This window comes from Sus scrofa, chromosome 9 (assembly GCF_000003025.6).
Source record: "Sus scrofa isolate TJ Tabasco breed Duroc chromosome 9, Sscrofa11.1, whole genome shotgun sequence".
NCBI lineage: Eukaryota > Metazoa > Chordata > Mammalia > Artiodactyla > Suidae > Sus > Sus scrofa.
In genome coordinates this window covers 88,024,430-88,040,652 of record NC_010451.4, presented here as the reverse complement: position 1 = coordinate 88,040,652, position 16,223 = coordinate 88,024,430, and the positions used below count along the sequence as shown (strand labels likewise).

General features: G+C 36.3%; 1 protein-coding gene across 34 annotated transcripts in view; it reads right to left on the bottom strand.

Annotated features, from left to right (window-relative positions):
* The window catches only part of HDAC9 (histone deacetylase 9), a 1,028,404-nt gene that overhangs the window by 152,151 nt on the left and 860,030 nt on the right, over window positions 1-16,223 (bottom strand). The gene's annotated exons all lie outside the window — the stretch shown is intronic.

The following is a 16,223-nucleotide window of genomic DNA, read 5'->3' as shown; positions in this document are numbered from 1 at the left end:
CCCTCCCTCCCTCCCTCCCTTCTCTCCTCCCCTCTTCCCTTCTTTCCTCTCTTCCTCCTTTCTTTTCTTCCCTTTATTTTTTTCTATTTTTTTCTCTTTTTTTTAGACTAATGTATTCTTAAAAGACATGAAAATAATTTAAGAATCTGGAAAAAAAAATCAACACAAATCAGAATGCAGACTTGTCACCTTTGTTCCATAGGTAAAGACCAACTGGGTAACTGGGGAAGAAAGTCCGGAGAAGAATACAGTTCACTTACTCAGGCAAGGAAGGCAGAACAAGTCCCTGCAACATGTATCCTTCCCAATCTTTGTTTATTTTCATTTCTATAGCAACCTGGTGGTTGTAAAATACTGCCATAATGAGTGGAAAATAGAACACAAATGACATTAAAGTGTTGTTATAACTCACATACAGAGAACTGTTTAGAGAACTTGGAAAGGCTGATTTTTTTTTTTAATGGGCTCATAGCAGGGAAAATGTCTACCTAAGTCAATAGTAAATTTCCCCTCCAGAGGGACGATAAGATGCTTGTGACACGTGCACTTTGGAAACTTAATTATGTGCCCATTTCTTGTTATTACTTTCTTTATCCAAAAATCCCTAAAGAGATTTTACTACCATCAAATCACTCATAGGGATTTCTCTGCTTTCGGTGGGGTGCAATGTGGAGCTTAGTATACATATTGCATTTCCCATCACCCTATGAGCACAGAATATTCTTTTTGTAAAGTTTTAAATTGGCCTCTCTTTGGTCTTTGCACAAGTGATTGCATTCCATAAAATATTATTGCATAAAGCAAAAGAACCCTGGCTAGAAATTAAACTCGGTATTCTAATAAAATCCAATTGAGAATACACACACAAGTGCACACACACACATACTTTAAAGAGAATTTTAGCTTTTATATTTCTTCTCAAAAGAAGAGAAGATAGAGCTTTGTAGGCATAAAAAGAACGCAGAAGAAAGGTCAAATTTTACAGTAAAGTAAATGTTCTGTGGTTTATAGAATTCACAAAACAAATTACAGCATGACATCCTTTTCAAGGAACTGTTTGTGTCTTTGGAAAAAGTGTGTATTATTTTTGGTGAATTCTACCTTTTGATGTGGCCCTTCTGAAGGAGGCAGCATCATCAAAATTTTTTTTTCTTTTAATTGCGTAACAATACAAGATGAACAAGACAAAAGGCAAGCTCATTTAGTAATTTAAATGCCTGAGGCCTAGCCAGAAAGAGACAGAGAAGGAAGAACAAACTTGGGAACTGAACAAAGCTCTGAAGTGCAAGTCATTATCTCCTTAATTTGGAAATCAGTCCAAGATCAAGGAGCTAATTTTATTCATATCTAAAAATGACAGGAGGGTAGGATTAATCTCAAAGATAAAGAAAGAGTTCATTTATGTTGGAGGTAAACTATTTCAGAAACAATAAAATTGTCTGCCATTTTGACAATGTACCATATGCCAGGTGTGGAGTTAGTTTCTACATTATCTCTAATGCCATAATATCTATAAGATACATTTTACTATGTATTTTGACTCCACATTTTATAGATAATTAGATTGAATCTCAATGAAGTTTAAAACAATTTTGTCAAATTGACTCAGCAAGTAACAGCAAGAGTTGGGATCAAATCAAGATCTGTCTGATTCCCAAGACCATGTTCTCAGAAATTGACAATTCCACTTCTCTTTTGGGTGAAAAATTAATGTTTCTAAATGCTATGGTCTTATGAGGAGATGAAGGCATATCGGGTGTACCAAATCAATCATTTCAAAGTTTCTATGAGTTAGAAATAAAGCAGGTATGCCATGTCCCATTTTGTAGGATATGGTCAAAACAAAGCTTGCTGTGAACACTTAATCAGCAGCAACTTATTTCCAGGCTGCAATGTTCATTCTATCAATAAGAATGGATGTTCCATGGTGGTCTGAGAGGAATCAATATTTACTGTTTTATTAGTTATGATAAAAAATATAACATACCATTGATGAGTTAAACTATGGATTGTCAGTTGCATTAACAGGAAAACAATTTGTAAATATACTCAAACATTTCACATAAGAAGTGAAAAGATATATGATCATCCATTTTTCCAAATGTCCAGAGGTCTAGTTTCTTATTTACAAATAACCAGCTCTCTCACTGATTATTTTTTTAAAAACTTGGATGTTGTGGTAGTACATGGATGCTGCTATAGTGATACACTGACATGCATGATGCCCAACACCTGGCAGGACCCCAGATTCCAATGGATCGAAAGCTTGAAGACCAATCTTATGTGCATGCATATTTGTCGTATAACCCAATAACCCTTTACAGTAAACCATATAGCAGTTCAACATCCTCATATCAAAAAGATTTAAATGGCTTTTAAAACTTTCCCAAGTAGCAGATATTCTATTAATATTTCAAATTGGTTTTCAGTGTGGGACATTTCCCATTTGCAAACAAAGCTGAAGCTAGCTTTGACAAGGTCGTCTTATTCAGAAATTTGTTCATTCACTCATTGATCCACCAAGCATGCAGTGAGGATCTACACTGAATCTCTTTGCCATGGGCTGTATTTCATATTATTAAGACAGGTTCTTATACTTAAGAGGCCCAAGTGGCATGTGTAAAATAGATCTGTAAACCAATTTCCCCCAGTTCAGTGATCAGTTCTTTAACACAGACAGGCCTTTTGTCCAATTTCAAAATGATAAGTTCTATAAAAAATGTAGCTATGCATGTAGTCAGAAAAGGGAGTTATTAACTGTCCTTTTGGAATAGAGGGAAGGCTTTATAGATAAAATGATATTTGAATTGGCTGCTTAAACAGTGTCTCAGCAGATTTCAAAATCCTCAAAAAAACAACTAACAGCAAAAAACACATTTCGCTTTGTAACCCATTACACGCACACAACTAACACCTAGGTTTCATACAACAGTATTTACACCCTTATATTTTCTACTATGTTCTATTCCAAACCGCTCCCAAAATGCCAGTCTTGACCCACTAACTCGACTTTATAACCTTTTAATGAGTTGCAACTCACAGTATAAAAAAAAAAATGCTAGTTCAAAAGAAGAAAAGTAATTACCCATCTGAAGAAAACGTATCCAAAGGGAACAGCAGGTGTAAGTCATGGAACTACCAAAGCCAAGGCATATAGAGAAAATGGTAAAAATTTCAGTGGAGCTGAAGCTTGACAGACATGGGGGTGAAGAGCTGAAATTTGGATTGGAAGAATCTGAGAGAGAAAGGAAAAGATAAGACTGAGAGGAAGGAGAAGAACATAGGATCAGACTGTGAATAACCAGACTGCTACTTACTTTTAAGGAATACAGACTTAATGGTGTGACAACAGTGACTCAGCAGAGATTGTTAAAGTAGAAAACAACGTGCTATCCTTGCTTTAGGGATAGACAGCAATAGAGAGGAAAGACCAGAACACAGTAAGACATTGACAAGGAAAATAATACACACCTCAGCCAAAGCAGTAGCAGTGGATGGAGAGCAAAGAGCAATTTTAAGAGTTACTCCTAAGAATGGATTCAAGTTTAAACAAACAAAACAAGAAAACTGACATTAATAGCACACAATCCCAGAAGAACTGGAAAAAAATAGGATAGTTAAGATGAAATACAAAATAAATAAAACTGTTCTCATTTCCAAAATTTAAAGCAACCATTATAAGAATTTACATAGCAACTAAATATTCTTAAGAATTGGCATGTAATAAATTAATGGCCATGAAACACTTGAAAAAAATATTTACCTTATTAGTCATGAGGGAAATGTAAATTAACAAAAAATATGCTATTTCCTGCAATGATAAAGTGATTTTTTAAAATACTAATATTTTATATTGGTAAAAGTGAGTTGAAATTGGTACTCACATATATTACTGGAGGGGTTATGAATTTTTAGGATCTTTTTTGGAAATCGATTAGGCAGTTTGTATCAAGAAACTTTAAAAAATCATCATATCTGTTTACTGATAATTCAACTTCTCTATCTTTTTAAGGAAAGAATCAGATTTAAATGAAGACAAACTTAAGTTTGCTCAATATTTTAAATAATGAAAAATTGGAGACAGGCTGAATATCTTAAGGGACTGATTAAATAACATTATGTAGCTATTAGAAATTACATTTTAACTTGACCTAAATAATAGAAGGGTTTATATTCATAATTTGAGAGTAATTATGTTTTAAAGAATAACTAATGCCAAGGAAGTGCTTATAATGTTGATTGTAAAAATGCAGGATTCAAAACACAGGTGAAAAGATAATAAAAATATGCAAAATTATTAGACATTATACCTATATTCTAGGATTCTAAATATTTTTTATTCTTTACATTTTTCTTTTTTGTCCATATTTCCTATAGTGAACAAGAATTACTTTTGTAATCAGATAGTATAAAACATTTATGTTTTACTAATAATTAGAAGTTACAATCACTTTACACATTTATTAATAAGCAGCATTTTTATTCTGTTTTCTCTTTCATTAAATGAGGATGAAAAAAATACTACTTCCCAGAGACTGGTGGATTAAATGTGGTTACATAAAAGAAAATGCTATTTTAAAAGTCCTATCCATTTTTATAAAGGCATTACATATGTATATAAGCTCTTCTATTATTTAGGGACATACATACAGGGAACTTGAAACAAAATTTTGATAGTCTACTTTTTGGGGAGCAAAAGGAAGATGTCAAATAAGAAATAATAAAAGAGAATGGCCCATACGTAAAATTACAGAAAGAAATCCAGGAGACCACATTACAAATCAGGAAAGATGGAAATTTTAAGAAAGATAACATCAAGTTACTGTGAGCATGAGAAAGATAATAAACTAAAAAAAAAACCTCATCGGTACTTTGGATTTGATGAACCAGTGCTATTCCAAAGAACAGTTTTCATAAACAATGGAAGCTATTTGAATGAATGATAGTGATATCTGGATCACTAGACATAGGGAGCTATTTTCATTTCTAACAGACTTTGGCCTATAACCATTCTACAGTGACATTCATTTATAGCCTGTGATACATGCATATTATGTACATATCAGCCTGCATCTTCATGGATTCTAAAGAAGCCCTAGAAGCCCATTGTCAGGTATGGCTGTAAGCAGGGAGAAGACATCTTGAGATGAGAAATCTCCGGTTACAGCTCCTGTCAGGCAGTCTTTTCTGAGGCTTCTAACCTTCAGAGTATATTTGTCACCTCATTTCCAGGAAGATTTACATTTTATGTAACTGAGAATTGCGATGTCCTAATGTGATGTTGTAACTCTTACAATATATTATGCTGCATAATATCCAGGTATAACATTTAAAATTGTATTTGTGGTGACTTCCATTAAAAGCAGGAGATCAAGTCCATAGTCAATTAGCATATTCTTTCTTGAAGAAAAAAAACATTTCTTTAGAAACTTTTCTAAGAACAAAACAATCTAAAAGATAGGAAGAGAACAGAAAATCTATATTTGGCTAGTGTCCCAATAAAAATAAATTACAGTTCTTACACAGAAGCAAAGCATTTAGTTGATCAGATCCATAAATGGATGTTGATATTTACTATTAAAAATGTGAAGCAGTATAAAACCAGAGGGCACAGTAACAAGACTTAATCTAAATTTTTCTTTAGGTATTTATTGTAACTAGAGTGGCCTTACCACTTTAGAAAACCTGTTTCAAGATAGTAATAAACATAGAAAATGGCACTTAGTTTGCGTCAGGCCCTATTCTGAGTGCTTTGCTTAAATAAATTCATTTATTCCATACAGAATCCTAGAAAGTATTTCTATTAATTTTTCTATTTTGCAGATGTGAAAAACTGATGCACAGATGGCTTAACTAACTTTCCCACAGTTGCACAGGCAGTTAGTAGAGGAGCTGAATTTTGAAACCAGGCAGTTTGGTTACTGAGTTCAGGAGCTCAGTAATTTAGATAATTAGGTAACCTGTTTTATAATACTAGAAAATGGTTCTCCAAACAAAAAGAGTCTGAACCTGAATTGACATTACACTTGACTACATATATCGTTCACATTACCCAGAAAAATGTTAATGGAAAACAACTGATTAAATCTAATCACTGTGGTATTTCCAAAGGTAAAGGCATGTGAAATTTTTTATTTCCTACCATTTATATTACAAGCTAACAAGCTGAAATTAAGGGACAATGATACTGCATCTGTAGAAAACAAACTTCTCTTTACCCTCAAAATTCAGGAGAAAAAAAAAAAGACGTTGTATCTACATAGTTTCTAAAATCAATCACATTAATACCCTTTGGAGGCCATTTCTATTTTATGGCTATGAATGGTGAGGAGACAATCACGTGGTCAACTCTGTCTCATCATTATGACCAAAACAGCAAAATGCATTCTGACTTTCAGGATTTGTTTAGGGAATGAATTCTGATTTTTAGGGTTAGTATACAGGTTAGATTCAAAATCTAACCACTTGCTCATAGTTTCTTCGGGGCTGCAAGTCTTTAGCCTGAATCTATGATGCAGTATTTCTCAAGAACAAAATATTATAACAGCACCTTCTGTTTAAAACACGCATTTTTAAGAGAACAGCAGGATTCAGCTCCTCTAACCAATAGCCCGGCTTCAAAGATACAACAGATGTTGGTCAGTGTGCAAAGCAAACATCAGCCTTGCTAATGTGGTCTGTGCTGAATTCTTGGTAATTAGACATTCATCCCAGTGCAGAGTCAAGGTCATTAGAGTGAAAGGCTGTAATGCTTACAATTATTTTGCCCCTCATGTTTCTCTGCATGAAGTCAGGGAAGACGGCAGTGCACAGGAGTAAAAGAAGTGTTTCCATTACTGCAAAGGTCTCTTGGTACTACAGGGGCTAGGAAACAGAGACTGAGTCAGTAGTAGAATCAGCTACCGTTTGGTTAGACAGCTTGACCTGGATTTGGCGAAGGATCCACACCCCTTTTTTTTTCCCTTCCCCCCATGGCTTCTGACCTATACAAGGGAAACATTAACTGACAGAATGGCAAGCAAAAACGCGAGGGGCTAGCAACCACAGCCTAATTAAATTTAACATATTAAGAAGTGGTGAAACCACAGGCAGCTTGAAAGGAGGGCTCAAGTTCAGCATGGCCACCATTTCTAAACACAGTGGCTGCAGTGAACTATGAATCTGCAGTACCTACAAAGGACAAGCAGGAAAGAAGCACTCATGGTGAAGTCTTAAAGCACAATGATCTCTCCAAATGATAGGAATAAGGAGACTAGGGCTATTGACAATGGCTGGGTTAGAAAAAAAATACTGCAACTTTTTTCTTTAAATAGAGAAATTATGCATTTATGTCAGGTTCACAGAGAGCAGCCACTAATCAATTAGTCAAGCTTTCAATCTCCCTTCTCTACAATAACAACGCTGGGCCATGACAGATCTTATGGGGATGCACGTTTAGAAAAATGTGCTTTTTGTAATCTGGTTTAAAGAGTCCTGAGCTTGACGTCAGACAATCTGTGTTTGAAACCAGGCTCTGCCAGTCACTGGTTGTGTGATAGAGGTGTGCTCTTTTACTTCTCTGGTTTCAGACTCTGCCTTTGGAAAGTAGAGTGTGGTAGGATTAAAGGATCCCTTCTAGCTAATTCCACACACCTCTGAAATCTGACATCCATCACTTTAGCAACTAATTGCATCTGTCTTCCCATTATGTTAAAAGCATTATTTTAAATGTTGGTGATATTAAAAATATTTAACAATCAAAACAAAAGACCTAATTTGTACAGGCACTGATCCCACTGCCTTTTTCAGTGGGTTTAACTGCACTGACAAAATATACAGACCATAAAAGCTATAATGTCAATGACCATGATAAAGTCCCATTTTTATACATTACAGTAGTAGTAATTAAAAATAATGGCATTTACTATTTTTGCTTTTTCCTTGCTGTAGTGGGCCTTTACTCTCACTCATTTTTAAAAATTACTCCTGATTTGAGTATTTACCCTAATAGGCTTTTAATTTTTTATTTTATTATTTTTTATTATAGTTGACTTACAATGTTGAGCCAAATTCTGCTGTACAGCAAAGTGACTCAAATACATATATATACATATATATATTCACACACATTATTTTTATATCATTTTCCATTACAGTCTATCCCAAGAGATTGGATATAGTTCCTATGTATTAGGCTTTTCATATTTTCCTTTACCAATTTTTTTTTTAGCATTTCATACTTAAATGTTTGTACTCTGTTCTCACTTCCTTTTATTGGTCTTCACTTCAACATTTTTATACTTTTTTTAACCCATCTACAGACCATTCTTCTTCTTCTCTTCCTCTTTTATTTATCGGTCACACCTGTGACACATGGAAGTACCTGGGCCAGGGGTCAAAATCGGAGCTACAGCTGCAGAACCATGCCATAACCATGGCAACACGAGAACTGAGGCACATCTGTGACCTATGCCGTGAAGCTGGATCCTTATCTCACCAAGCAAGGAAAGGGACTGAACCCACATCCTCACAGAGACAATAGTGGGTTCTTAATCTGCTGAACCACATTGGGAACTCCCTGACCCTACCTCTGACATCCTTTTCTGTCTAACTGATAATGCTCCTGAAGTGTCACAGACTGTTTTCTATGCTATAAGATACAGTAACAATCTCAGTACTCATTAAATGACCATCATCAACATCACCACAATCACCATCAATACTACGAGCCCCATAAGAAGATCATCTACTTAATGTCTGTATCCAAGACATCTAAACTAAAAATAATAATGTTTCAGTTGTTAATGCATGGCAATGTAATGATATATCAACCAGCAGATAGAATTAAGCATTTCTCAGAAATGTATGGTAAAAGTTCCTTTACATTTTATTTTCTTGTCCTGCATAATTGCAGTTAGCTGCTTACATGCTTACTAAACCACTACAGATACATCACGTTAGGCAAATTTCTGGTACATACCTGGTGAAATCACAGCAATGGACAAGAACATATTTAAAAATACAAATTTTATTCAGTTTTACCTCTTTAATCTGTATTTTATTTATTTATTTATTTATTTATTTATTTATTTATTGCCTTTTCTAGGGCTGCTCCTGCAGCATATGGAGGTTCCCATGCTAGGGGTCTAATTGGAGTTGTAGCTGCCAGCCTAAGCCACAGCCACAGCAACATGGAAACTGAGCCGCATCTGTGACCTACACCACAGCTCGCGGCAATGCCGGATCCTTAACCCACTGAGCGAGGCCAGGGATTGAACCTGCAACCTCGTGGTTTCTAGTGGGATTCGTTAACCAATGAGCCATGACGGGAACTCCCTCTTTAATCTTTATTTTAAAAAGTCTTCCAAAAATAGTATGAGTAGGTTTACTCATACAGGTTACACCTATGTCAATATGTTCCTAGCAAGGAAATTTTTTCCTTGGCTAATTCTGGTTTCTCTAAATGTCACAATCAGCTGGATAAATTCCAATTCAATCAGCAGTTAAGATAACTGGATATGTGAATTATTATTTATCTAATGTTTTTTCAGTTAGGTAACTTCTGAGAAAAATTTCAAACTGATTATTTGCAAAATCTATTCATTTGACATGGAATTGGTTACATAATAGTGGTATGTAGGAATAGGTAAGTGTACACTATTGAAATCTCAAAGTTGAAAAGAATCTGACTGCTGCTTGCAAGTTCAAGCAAAATGACTGGTTCTGTATTAGTAATCACAATTAACCACTAGAAACTAAACTCTTAAATTATAACACTTTCAAAGCAATACTCTAAAGGTAAAAATGATACATACTTTCTAAAGAGGTAGTTAAGGAGGCCTAAGTATTAGATTTATAAAGATGCTCTGAATATATTTTGTGAATCATGATTTGGAGATTAAATTTTCAGAAGCCAGACAAGAGTATTCAAAATCACAGAATAAATTACTTCAGAATTGATGCTCATTGTCTGATCTTAATGGCTGTTTACAATTTTCAGAATTGCTAAGGAACCCAAACTCATTTTTTTCCCTAATGCACTTAACCCTACCCAGGGTCACCTACAAATTTATTCTGGAGTGTATTGAAGTCTTCCATTTGTTTTAATAAATATAATTATACAAAAGTCCTGGACATATTTATTTAATATTTTTAAAAGGGGACTAGGATGTCAAGGGTATTTTCTCTGTTTCATTTCATTAACATAAATCACTCTGGTTAAGATGAAACACCCTACACGTGAACCGCATTAAGGCAACTCTACCCCTTAGGAGGAAAGTCAGAGCCAGGCCAGCTCAGGGACTCGCCTCAGTCCAGATTTTGAACACATTCACAAACAGGTGCAGACCCTTCACACTAAAACCAATAGAAAAGTGTGTGCTCTCCTTGTAAACACTGATCACTCTTCTTTTGTTTGAATTGACTTCATTATTTTTCTCTAATGGATCCTTTCTGTTTATTTAGAAGGAAAAAATCTGCCTTAACGTACACTGGAAAGAGAAAGAGAAAAACCCTTTACTTTGATCTCCTTGGTATGTACCCTAGAATGAGAAATACATCCCAGTTGAATTTTTACGTCAAGACTGTCAGTGCAGTTTTTCTAAAAAAATTCTCCACCTTTGTTGAGATTTCCTGCTTTCCTTCCCTAGCTAAAAGAGCCACTAACTTTATCTGTGGCCCATTGCATGATGTGTTGTACACTGTTTCATTCCAAATAATGGTAGTACAAGGCATTAAGGTTATATGAACTAAGGTATATTTACCATCAAGCTAAAAAGATTAATTTTCAGAGTCCCTCATTCACATGGACCCTTTCCAAGGTCCTGTACCTATTTTAAATTTAAAAAAGAAAACAAGGAGTTCTCCTTGTGGCTCAATGGTAACAAAACCAACTAGTATCCATGAGGATGCAGCTTCCATCCCTGGCCCCACTCAGTGGGTTAAGGATCAGGCATTGCTGTAAGCTGTGGTGTAGTCACAGACACAGCTCAGATCTGGCACTGTTGTGGCTGTGGTGGAGGCTGGTAGCTGCAGCTCCAATTTAACCCCTCGCCCCAGGAATTTCCATATGCCACAGGTGTGGCCCTTAAAAAGAAAAAAATAATAATTTTTCTTCCTTGGTAGTCTTTCTCTGAAGGAGAATACAGACAGTTATACGAGATTGAGTGAGACTCAAAAACTGGGGTCAGGCCCTAGGTATAAATGACAGAAAGTCCACGTTGGGTAAAATCACCCTTCCCTGGATGCCTGGAGAAGCAATGGCAACTTAGAAGTTTTGAAGTATCATTCGCTTCCCTTATCTGTGTTCACCTACTGCATGGTCAATACTTTATGCTTTGTTCATTCTCTGTCTCGTGGCAATTTTCACCCCCAATTAGGACTGTACACTTCTCCAAGAAGACTGCTGGATACTTCTGCATTTTCCTCCACAGCAACTAGGTGAGCCCATAGTGGATCAGTTACATGTATGGCAGCTTTATGCACCTCCATACCCATAACACATGCTTCTAGCACCAAGGGCTGAATTAAGACACTGATCAGGCAGTCAGAACAGAATTGTGCCATTTTTGCACCCCACAGCAGACATGTCAGGAGAGTTTCATGTGGGAATAAGTTTCCAATAAACCTCAGTTTCTATGGTATTTCCCCCACAGGCATGTACCTGCCTGCCAGAAGGGAATAAGGCATTGCTGAGTGGCTGGTCCTGTATTATAAAAGAGGAAGAAAGTCTGATGAATTTGAGCGTGCAGGAAACCAATTCTGAGCTGATGTTTTTGCAAAAGAAAGAAGGTGGAAAATAGACTGCTTTCACAAATGTATTTTAAAAGACAGAACTAATTACAGAAATTTGATATTAATGGAATTTTAAGAAGCTGATTATATGATGTAATAAAAATCAATACACACCAACTAACATTTCAACAAGTTATATCATATAAATCCAGCTCTTAACTTTTCACACATACCTTTTGAAAATCAAAAATGCAGTTTCATAAGAAGGCAAAAAAAGAAAGGATGAAAATTATTATACAGTAATAAAGCAAAGAACTAGACAACGAGTAGGCAGACACTACAATCCAGATCCTCTAGTAGAAATCTGGTGAGAGCAGAGGGAGCCACTGCTGGGCAAACTGAAGCCCTTGCAACCAGGAGAATTGGTTTCTTCTATATTTCTAAATCCACTCATGTTTGTCTTGAGAATGCACTCAGATTCCTATTTCGAATTAATGCTGAGGAAACATTCGAGCTTATGTTCTAGCCCTGACTCTACCTTCTCATGTGACCTTCCTAAGTAATTTGTCTAAGTCATGAGGATGTTTGAGGACAAATAAAATATTACAATACATGCAGGGCTTTTGAGCTTTGGGAAGAAAACCCTTCTATAATGTTGGGCCCAGGAAACACCTATTGATGGGTCACAGAGGGAAGCACCTTGTAGGCTTGTTCTAGGGAAGACTCCTTCCCTCACCCATCATTTTGGGAAGAGAAGTATGACACTTCTACCTGTCCCAGAATAAGAACCACAAGAGTAGTATCACATGCAACACTGCACCTTCTAGCTTCACCATAGCTTCCCAAGCACCTTCCACATGTGGCATATTAGAATCGGGATCAATCCAACCAAACCAAGCTGCATTCTTCTGTTATTCAAGCAAAGCACTGTCTCCTTTTTTAAAATCTATTAACTGTCACAAAAGTTTGAATGTCAAAAATGCTATTTCATGACTTCTGAATGTGTTGATATAAGTAGTAATTTTTGGTTTATCCTTGTGTTTTTCTTCAAGATTTTTTTTTTTTTTTTTTTTTTTTTTAGTCACTTACATAATTCAACCTACATGGACATCCTAAAGACGCTGGTTGAGTACTTAAATCTGCAGTAAAACAAAAGAGCATTTTAAGCAAACAAGTAAGGACTTTGCTGATTTATTGCTCTGATACCCACAATTATCTTTTGAATAAATACGTGATAACCACAGCTATGGTTTGATAAAGTTCAGGACTTGTGTTACATCTAGAAGTATTATCTTTGGAAACGAAATGACTTTACCACACCATGATACCCAGGAGCCATTCCCAAAGCAGCTACTTTCTTTTTCAACCAGGAAAAGAATACAGTTTAACCTGTATTACCGTCTTATTTCAAGGTGTGCTTTCTTATCATGGAGGGCATTCACTTAATTAAAACTCCTCTTATTGACATAAAGACAAACTAACTTCTTTTTTCCTTCAGTAAAACATAGCCATGAATAATAAATGAGGCTCTAATACTTTGTAAGTCCATAAATGGATTTACCTATAAAACCAATTATATGTTCACACTGCAATTAGTTGCTAATTCTAAGAGTTAAAAAAAAACAAATCTATGTTTTTAATGTGTCATATCTGATCTAAAATAAGTTTGGGAGATATGTGCACATATTTAAACTGAAACAAAATATACACAGCGACTGTAAAATATCACCAATTAGCTGTAATTTTGAATGGCAGTAACATTACCCTAAGAAAATTCACTGGATGATTTAATAGTGATATCAAAGGAAACTGACCCTCTTTCCCTCTTTCCCTCTCTTGTTGATTCTGTTTCTCCTTCGTTCTTTCTTTATGACCATGAGTTATCTAAGAACCATCTAGATGAAACCAGTGAGAAATAGAGAAGACAGTCTGTAGAATATGATCACCCAAGTGCTCAGTCTATCTGATAATAAAATATTATATATTATACAATATATTGCATTTATTTTTATTATTGACTGCTAGAATTTTAAGGGTAATATAATTTTATATTACCGTGTTTATTTAATTAATAACAAACTGTCTAAAGTGCCAACTAAGTTTGCTCCTATATATCAGAATTTCCCAAACTATGTTCTGTGGAATGTTAGTTTCCATGTATTCATAGTTCTTTGGGGGGGAGTAGGGAGTTCTATGTTCAGGTAATTTGAGGAAATAATGCATTAAATAATCTAAGATTCCTTTACTACTAGAATTCTGAAACTCTTTCATATGCTTTTGCAAATTATCAAGAGGAGATTTTTCACCTTAGGGTATTTTTTTATTGTTGAGCAATGCTTATTAATGTCACCTGTATCTGGTGTTTAGCAGAATACAGTTTTGAAAAAACTGTTATTGGTATCTCAAATTTGAAACCATTATTGGGTTGTGTGCTCTCCCAGATTTTTCCTGTGCCTGTCTTACTGTACTTAGGCTGCCATAACAAAATATCGGAGTGGCTTAAACAACAGAAATTTATGTTCTCACAATTATGGATCCTGGAAGTCTGAGGACAAGGCGCCATCTCAGTTGAGTTCTGTTGAGAGCTCTCTTTCTGGCCACCACCTCGCCGCCATGTGCTCACAGGGCCTTTCCTTGGTGTGTGCAGTGGGCTGGGGGTGGGGAGGAAGACACGCAGGGAGGGAGGGAGAGAGAGAAAGCTCTCTGGTATCTCTTTTTATAAAGACACTAACCCTGTCAGACTAGGACCGTGCCTTCATGACCTCATTTAACCCTAATTAATTCTCAAAGGCCCTATCTCTACATACCATCACATTGGGGGTCAGAGCATCCACATATGAATTTGGGGGGACAAAAGCATTTAGTCAATAACAGTGCCTAATAAACTTACATATATTTTGAATTAGCTGAGTATTCAAAGACTCTTCTTTCTTTTGATCTGAGCTGACATCATGTTCAACACTGGCCAAAAAAATCTGTCAAGGGCCTCCTTAATTTCTCTTAGGAGGTTAGGAAGTGAAGGCTCAGTTTTGTCTTTTCAAGACTGATTTCCCTAGGTTCTCCATATGGTTACTTAGGTCCAGACATATCATCCTGGAGAGCTAGTGCCCAGGCCAGCCTGTGCATAATACTCAGAAGTACTGGACAAATGGCCACCAGGATCGTGCATGAGATCAGAACACATTAATGTCAAATTAACTTCAGTAATGCAAAAATAGCTAAGTTTTCATTTCAACAGAACCAAGTCAGATGGTATCACTCATGACTTTCCTAACCAAGAGGTGAGAAGTAGGGCAGGAAATAGGACTGAACTCCATAGCCCTTGATTTTCATAGCATGACCAAGTCTCCTTGCCTGAGAGGGCTAAGGGTTGAATAGTTATTAATTCGTTAAGATGCATAATCAATCTTTACCAAACGGACCAAAAGCTACAGAGAGAGGCAGCATGCTTGGGGATGACAGAAGCCTTCGTGCCTACAGCCAACCCCTAAGAGGGAGACTTCCTCATTTCTGCTTCTTGGCTTCAATCTATACTGAGAGCACTTTTGTATAACCCTTTTGTGAGAGACTCTAGAAGCTGGGATTTAATTTTGCAGGGTCTCCTGAGGGGTCCTTATTCCTCAGGGTGTCAGGACAACCCTCACACCACCTGAGGGTTCCTTACTTATTTCCACTTCAAAGAGGCATTAATAATAATCCTTCTTAATACAGAATCCAACCAGACCTTTCTGGTGTGATGATTAATTGGGAGGTGTTGCTTCCCCTCCCAATATATCAGGTGCAATCATTTCAAACCCTAAAAATAAATGTTCTCTCTGCAAAAAACAGGCACAAACAAAAATGTTTTGAAAAGTAATCACTTGTTTAAAAAATGGAAATTGGGCTTCTGTGTTGTAAGGAATGTATGTGCATAACGGTGAAATTCAACACTGGTAAATGATCTGACTACCTCAAAGTGAAGTTTTTGCCTTCCTACAGTGGCCTTTAACCCTGCCCTTTCCTCCAATCTGAGAAGAGCTGATGTTGATGGAACATATAATGGCCCCTTTCCTGTGTAGTAAAGTCAGCAATAAAGCTTAGTAATTAAGGGTACCAGGGAGGCCCAGCCCAGCAGGCTAGTGGTGTGGCGAACACTTTTAGAACTTCAAACAATATCAAAGTCACTGAGAAACGGGCCTAGCTCAGTTCTGGTTTGAATTAAGCTTCACTTCCACACGCACTTTTCAAATCCAAGCTCAAACAAGAAAGCCAAGGCCTTCTGGATTTCATTAGAGCCAATTATCTTATCTGTTTCATCTCAGGCCTGACCCTAAGGCTGGCAAACAGCTATTCTGTGCATTTGTGTGGTTGTTTGAGAAAGCCTCCAGTCAGCCAATGGCCCGAGGACCTGCTAATTAAAACACCGTTGCCCCCCTGCCTCTAGTGATTAAATATTTTCAAGCTTTTGTAAATAATTTTTCCATTCTTTGCCCCAAGCCTCAAAGGTCCAATACATGCAGTAATTTATTTAG